Below are 8,468 nucleotides of genomic sequence, written 5' to 3' on the forward strand. Positions count from 1 at the left end.
AATAAGCTTTAACATCACACATCGTGTTTTGTAGCTGAAAACCTTTAACAATGCGTGCAAACAAACAAAAGTACAGATTAAAAGCAAAAAAAAAAGTTAACGAAGAAAAAAGAAAAAGTGAAAGAAAAAACGTAAAGCAGCCTGCAGCAATTAGGCTATTGTAGAACGTAGCCTACACTTAACTTTGAAACTTTTAAACTGTCAGCCAATCTTTTTTGCTTTTTTTTCTATTGTTTTACATGTTCTTGTTCTATGTAAACATGATCGGAGGAAAGTCGGCTCCTTAGTCTGTTAACAATAAGGCCAGCCGCGGAGAAAACGCGCTCTGACGGGCACAGACGTTGGCGGGACTCACTTCTCTCATGTTTTCATCGAGTAACCTGAGATGTTTGTGCCGAGGGTCTAGGGCAGACGCGAGAAGAGGAGTTTTCACTGCATTCTCCGAGTTAGCGTGTTTCGTTGCTTGAGAGATGTTCTTGAATTCGGTCACTTTCTGTGATTCTCCGCGGCATAGTTGAAGTAGGAAGACCGCAGTTCTTAGGGGCCGTTCACATATTGCGTCTCAAGTTCGTTATTTCCAATGTAGGCGCGCGGTATGGGCGCTCATAATGGAAGCGTCGCGGTCGCGATGCGCACGCGGTGCGACGCGCCCGTTTTATCCAAGCGCGTCCGCACCGCATCGAGTTAAAAACATCTCAACTTTTCAGAGAGCCGCAAGCAAACCGCGGGTCATGTGACAAGAACTAACCAATCAGCTTCATCCTTTCCCTTAACAACGTTGAAAGCTCAGCCAAGATGAAGGAACAGCTGATCATAGCTGTATATGGATTGCCATTTTGAAATAAATTTAGTAGCAGAGCTACTGAAAGCCATTTTTTGTGCTGCAAATCCATTTATCCTTTGCTGAAATTTCTGCATCTTCATGGAGAGAGCGCGTCATTGTTGCTTAGCAATGACAGACGCATCAGGAGCGCTTCTGCCTGAGCGCTTTGGAAAGAAAGAGAAAGCGGCGCGCCTAGCGTTTTCCATGCGTTTTTAGGCGCGATATGTGAACGGGCCCTTATTCATTCATTAATTATTTTTTGCTTGCATACATCTTCAAATATGCCGTGGAGAATCACAGAAAGTGACCAAATTCGGTTTAATTGAGAACTTTTTTTGTTTGTTGCGAAATTCGAATATAATTTTTATTTATCGAATAATTAGAGCAGAACGAATATTCGAAAGTTCGACTATCCGTGCACACCCCTACAAAATTCGTCAATGATATTTTGTTCAAGTGAACTTTTGCCTGTTTGGTGATTCGATTCGCTGTTATTGGACGGCTGCCTTAAACGTGCGATTCGTCCTGCACGTGACTCAGTGCTTTTTGTTTGGCTCAAGAGAGCAAAAGGACGACGTCTGTAAATGCATCACACACCTGTTGCAGGTTTCTGTGGTATCTATGGTTAAGATGATGGACGTGTGGCATGAACCAATGACTTTGTCATGGGAAGAAAATGTGGTTAAAATGTCTTCTTGGGTCAAAAAATAAGACTTATGAGTAGGTTAGATGTTGCATTTTCATCTTCAAAAACAAAAATGTTGTGCAAAGTTTCTTGTACTTTTCCTGCTGCGTTTCACATTGGGTTATGTTCTTGTTAAACCGGAGAAGAATTAGCAGTGCTTTTGCCAGGCTAATCCGTCATTTGGAGCCAAAGCCATACAGATACAGTGTTAAAATATAAAGGTCAAACAAACAACAAATAATTAACTGAAGAAAATCTTGCCTCATGAAATATTCACGTGTTGCAAAATAACACAAAAATTCAATCAGTCTCCTATTTGACAAAGTATGCACCACTGATATTACTGTTATTTCCATTGTTATTATGGTTTGAGACAATTTGTACTCCTAAGCACTATAGAAGATATGCCTGTTCATATGCCTGTGAGATTTAGCATATACCTACATTACGAGGTGACTAGATGTGTTCCAATTCTTGAGAGAATCCACCACAAGGTGCCGTTATAAGATATTAATCTCTATTCACTGAGTTTGTTAGTGCGTATAGTTCTGCTGACAGACTTCTAGCTTGACACACACCAATCACAGCAGTGTTTCTATGTATAGAAATATTGAATATACAGTAACTGAAGCACTAAAACACTGAGAGACAGACGGCTCCTGATACCTTGAGCAGCGTCCGGATGGAGAGATCAGACAGATCAGTCCTGCCTGGATCCCTGGTCTCCTTCAGGTCCTGTAGAGATCCTTCGCTGGTCTTCAGTGTCTGACCCTCCTCCAGAAGAACACACAAGGACAGAATCTCAAGGACATTGCTGTGGAGACCAGAAGAGTGTCAGATTCTTTGTCTGAAGGAATTGAACAAAGAAGTCAACAGGAAGTGATTTAACAAAAAGCATTAAAAAACACACACACTGGACAGAAACACCACAGAACTCATCAACTTACACAAATATTTCACATAAAAGTTTCGTCAAAGGTTCATGTAAAGCTGTTGTTTTCTTCATAACCTTTGGATCAAATCAGCCGTTTGCTCACTGCACCAGTACAGTTTCAAGTTTACAAAAACAGAGTGAAAAACATCCCACCTGTGATTTACACGTGTTTGAGTGCTGCTGAATTATGGAGAACGCAGGCGAGTCTGTGGACATGCAGACACAATGACTTCATCTCTCTCTGAGAGACACTCAGACACAAAAGTATGAGCTTTTCACACAACAGCACAAGTGGACTCTCATCCATAAAAAAATCATTACAAAATTATCTCAACTCTGAATCGGACCAGAACCTTACCGACTGTGTGTGTGTTGTGCAAAGTATTTTTGTGAGGTGTATTATCTGATTAAAGTGAGCATGATTACCATCCTCTGTGAGCCAACAGGTCTCTCCCAGCATCCTCCACATCAGTGCAGGTTCCTCTTCTCTCACCGCTCAGCGGCTCGTAGACGAGCACTGCGTTCATAAGAAACATCGGTGATGGGCAGAACACTCCTGTGCACACATGGGTTAGTACAGTGCTACCATTATACTCCTGAAAGACACTGGCATAATCTGAATCAACAAAGGCAACGAGGATATGTTTGAGTTAAACAAAATATATGAATGTAGAGCACCATATTAGCACACTGAAAGTGGAATGGATTTCTGTTATAGCAGTGGCAAAACATTGCAGCAAATGGTATCATAACAAATATGATTTAAATCTATATAGTTAGAGAACTTCTACCAGTTTAAAGCCCCAGCAGGGAATGCAAAGGAAATGCAGAAAGCTGTTCAAAGACTCAAGTTCTCAAACTAAACAGAAAACCATTTTTATATCATGCCTAAATTGAGTTGAACTTACTGCTGTAGGTCTAGTGTTGACCTTTCCAAACACTGTGGTCTCTCCCTGTGAGGACATGAAGGATTTTAAAGCTGGTTAACATACATACTGAAATGTCTTATTTCCCACTTATGAAGCCATTATTACCAGCTTGTCACAATCAAGTGCTTTGTTGTCGGAAAGAATAAAATGTAGCATCCCAACAAGCATATCAACATTCACAGAGCAGAGCTAGATGGTCAGCTTGCTGACGATTCTGGAATTTCAATCAAATGCTTATTTCACGGTTTATAAAACACAATATGCTTCAAATGATTGTTGAAAAATATATCCTATACGTACACTAGTGAGAAAAAGTAATGTAGTTCTTGTGAGAATAGCACTGAGAACCCTCCACCATGTTTTAAAGTTCATGGCCCACTTAACTCGGAAACTGCTATCAAAATAATCTCCAAGTTTCCTAGTAGTAAATACAACTTTAGAGGCCCTCACATCCAATTTCCTATTCGGAAACTCATATTTACGATAGTTACTTTAGCATGTGAATGCAGCATGAACTCTGCAGGAGCAGATTGAAGAACTATGCCCAGTTTAATTAACAGCTTGCGCCAGCACAAACCATCTTTTGGCATTAAAATAGTACTGTTAGGATTTACTAAAGGTATGCAGTGACAAATAAGCACTGAAAAGAGTGGACACAGTTATTTTTGTGCCTGAATATGCATTGAATATGCATTTGCAGGAGTTTCTCTTCATACACAAAATATATGGGAGAGTATTCAAATTAATCATACAATGCAATTAACTAACATTTGCTTTCTTTAAATTAATGGTATTTGCTCCGTTATTTAAAGATCAAAAAAGCATATCTAAAACTGTTGCACTTGAAATGGCTGCATTTATTGTTGCTTTTGGAGGCACCGCAGAGAACAGAGAGAACATGGTAGAATACATGGTATTTTTCCCCACACCTATTAATTTATTTGGAATGCTAGAAAAACACATTATCCAAATATATCATGTGCCAATCCATGTAATCTTGAATATGCTTCAGGAAATAAAAGATGACTTATTACCTTCAACTAGGAGTAACACAATAACAAATCTATCAAAACTTCTTGCAACCATTCATTTTTGGCCTCTGGTTCTTTTCAATGTACTGATGCTTCTTTATTCTTTATTTGTGACTATGCTAATTTGCACTGCGCCTGGTATATTGCGTTTGTCAATATGTAAAGGAGATGTTGTGTCTGTGTTCTTTAATCTGTGCGTTGTTTGTAAATCACCTCAGAAATTTTCACACCATCTGCATTGTTTTGGGATTGTGCTCTCATGCTAATTTGCCCTGTTTGGTAAAACTGGCCCCTAGATTCTAGATGAAAAATCAGACTCTGCTTACCATGACCAGTGTGCTGCCTGCACTACAACACACCATGTGTTGAGTGTCTCTGGGTTCTTTCTTCACTTGATGGCATTATTCTTCACTTCAAGTACTGATAGAAAGGCATATTGGTGTTCTTTCCGATATAACCCAGAGCGTGTCGTCAGTCTTCTGCTCCGGCTCGGTCTCAGTGAGCCGTTGGCTCTGTAGGATGCTGGAGTTCTCATCGTTGTCCTCGCTGTCGTCACTCAACAGATCAGGAACAGACTCCTCAACTGAAATGCACACGATGCTGGACTGCAGCTTCTCGCTGACCAACTGCTGGAGGGAGAGGATGGACACCGCCAGCAGCTCCACGCTCCTCTTCTGTGGCTGGAGGAACCTGCAGTGTCTTCTGCGCCGAAGCCTCCTCGTAGATGGGGGACAGGGAGCTTGTGGAATCGGCAGTGCTGTGGAAGGACAGTCCACGGGTCCAGGTGAATTCTCTGAGCTGAGACACACTCGACTGATGCTCCAGACACTCCTCAGATGACATTACAGTGAATCGCTCACACCGAGGCCCACTGAGAGCAGGACATGTGAATCTACTCCACCTTGAGAGACTTGGCTGATCTGTTCCTTATTAGCGCTGTCTGAATAAGGTGCTTCAGATTTATGTCTTTGTGTAGCTGGTGGGGTTTCTGACATCATATCCGAATCTGCTGTATAAGAAGCAAGACTGTGGCTAATGGGGTCTGACTTTCCAATTTCACTGAGAGTTTGGCTTTTCTGATGTTCTGATGATCACAGGAGTCAATCAGACTGAGTCTGCAGTTATTACTCATTGCATTGTCTTTGGCCACGCCCATGATGCACCTGATGTCCGTATTGGGGCCAGCGATGGTTTTAAGGTTAATCGTGGAATCAGACAAGGTTGTTCTTTGTCTGGATTGCTTTATGCATTAGCAATAGAACCTTTTCTACATAAATTGAGAAAATAAATGGTTGGTTTAAACATTTCAAAATGTGACAATGCAATTAATTTATCTGCTTATGCTGATGACATTGTTGTAATGATTGAAGGCCATAACAATATAAAAAGTATAATGAGAGTATCCATTGAGTTTGAATCTATTTCTTCTGCGAAAATTAATTGAAAAATTAATTAATTAATTTAAACTGATGCAGTGTTGTTTGGAAAGTGGAAAGAGAAAATACCAGATCTGCCAGGTGGTTTAATATGGAAAATGAATGGTTTTAAATATCTGGGAATGTATTTGGGTGATGAAGCTGTGCAGAACAATTGGGAAGGAGCAATTAAAAAGATAAAGGGTCGATTGAAAAGGTGGAAGTGGCTTAAATCAGCAATGTTGTATAGAGGAAGAACAATTATAATAAATAATATGGTTGCATCTTTTTTGTGGCATCAGTTGGCTTGTGTCAGCCTATTTATTGGCAAAGATAGACTTTTTTTGGGAAAATTTTCATCGGGTAATACATAATATTACAGAAGATGACATCTGTTCACATTCATTCACTCATTCATACACCGACAGCGGTGTCAGCCATGCAAGGCTCGTCAGGAGCAGCTGGGGTTAGGAGCCTTGCTCAAGGACACCTCGACACTTGGTCAGGTGGAGCCGGGGATTGAACCACCAACCTTCCGGTTTGTAGACGACCTACATGAACCACTGAGCCACTGCCACCCCCGCACAGGTTTACATCAAAAAGTTGATACACCTTGGTGGAATGTTTTGGGATTGAATGAAAAGGTAATGCACACGATTTAGCAAATCGAGGGAATGAATAAGTAAATCGTGCACATGATTTAGCCTTATATTTTTTCCTGCGAGTCATGTGCGGGGCTCCGTAGTTTTATATTTAGTTTTAGGGTGAAACCGTTGCTTGAAATGTTAAAAAAACTTTCAACTGTTTTAATTAAGTGTTTTCTGTACAGATTTTAATTTTTGCTTTTAAATATGTGAGAAATAGACGTGGTGAATGTCAGTTGTTAAATTTTGTTCTTGGAAAAGCAAAAATGGCTAAATACACTAGCAGGAGAAATCCTATAGAAGAGAGAAATGATAGTGATGTGTTAAGGGTGTTTAAAGTAAGGGTGAAAGCCAGAATTGTTGTTGATTTTAGATTTTATAAATTGATGAATCATTTAATGAAGTTTGAATCAGAATGGTGTTATAGAGAAGCGTTATGCTCAGTTGTGAATGAAGAGTTGTGTTTTGCTGTTTGTAAATATTTGTGAATGGATTTACTGTGAAGAAATAGTTAATGGTTGTTAATTTTATTGTAATAAAAGTTTTGAAAAAAATCACAACAAAGTCTCACACACTCTTTCACACACACACACACACACACACACACACACACACACACACACACACACACACACACACACACACACACACACACACTCACACACACTCACTCTCACACACACACATACACACTCACTCTCACACACACTCACACACACACTCTCTCTCACACACACACACACACACACACACACACTCTCTCTCTCACACTCACTCTCTCACACACACACACACACACACACACACACACACACACACACACACACACACACACACACACACACACACACACACACTCTCTCTCTCTCTCACACACTCACTCTCACACTCTCTCTCTCACACACACACACACACACACACTCTCACTCTCTTTCACACTCACACACACTCACTCTCACACACACACATACACACTCACTCTCACACACACTCACACACACACTCTCTCTCACACACACACACACACACACACACACACACACTCTCTCTCTCACACTCACTCTCTCACACACACACACACACACACACACACACACACACACACACACACACACACACACTCTCTCTCTCTCTCACACACTCACTCTCACACACTCTCTCTCACACACACACACACACACACACACACACACAGGCGGTGTGGTGCCGGGATGACTCACGGTGTGTGTGTGTGTGAGAGCTCTGGCCCTGCTCCGCTCTGCTGTGTGTCTGTGCTGGAGTGTGTGTCTCTCTGTGCTGAAGTCAGACTGCTTCATCTCTCCTGATGGACTGTTCTTCCCGGCTGAAGTGGAGCAGGCTGCCCAGCCGTCTGAGGAATGGAGAAAACAGGAGAGCAATTCAGTGATGAGAGAGAGAGAGAGAGAGAGAGAGAGAGAGAGAGAGAGAGAGAGAGAGAGAAAGCACACTGAGCCTATCTCGCTCACCACTTCCCACAGTACATCCCACCCAAACACTTAACCCCTTTAGTCCCACACTGACCCACTGCCAACACTGAGTTGAGAAAGAAAGAAAGAAAGAAAGAAAGAAAGAAAGAAAGAAAGAAAGAAAGAAAGAAAGAAAGAAAGAAAGAAAAGCAGTGGTTTTCCTTCCTGGTCCTAACGACTCTCTGATTTAACACACAGTGGCATAATCCTAACCTCTCTGTTATGACTGTCCTAAAAACTGGCTAACTAATTAGTCTTACTTTTCAGATCCAAATTAGACACATTAGCTACTTTTTTATGCAATACACTATGATCAGTCTTCAACAAAAATAATTAAAGAACTAAAAAATTGTTTACATCTAAGACGACACCTTTAAAAAATCCCAATGTTACTGTAATATTGCAATATATTTACTTTTAACTGAATTGAGTGTTTTAGATAATAGAGACATTCAAACTGTGTAGGACAGGCCCATTCAAAACAAGATTACAGTTCAATTCTGTTTATTATAAGCATGCATCG

Source organism: Carassius carassius, unplaced genomic scaffold, assembly GCF_963082965.1.
Source record: "Carassius carassius unplaced genomic scaffold, fCarCar2.1 SCAFFOLD_100, whole genome shotgun sequence".
NCBI classification, from domain to species: Eukaryota; Metazoa; Chordata; class Actinopteri; order Cypriniformes; family Cyprinidae; genus Carassius; species Carassius carassius.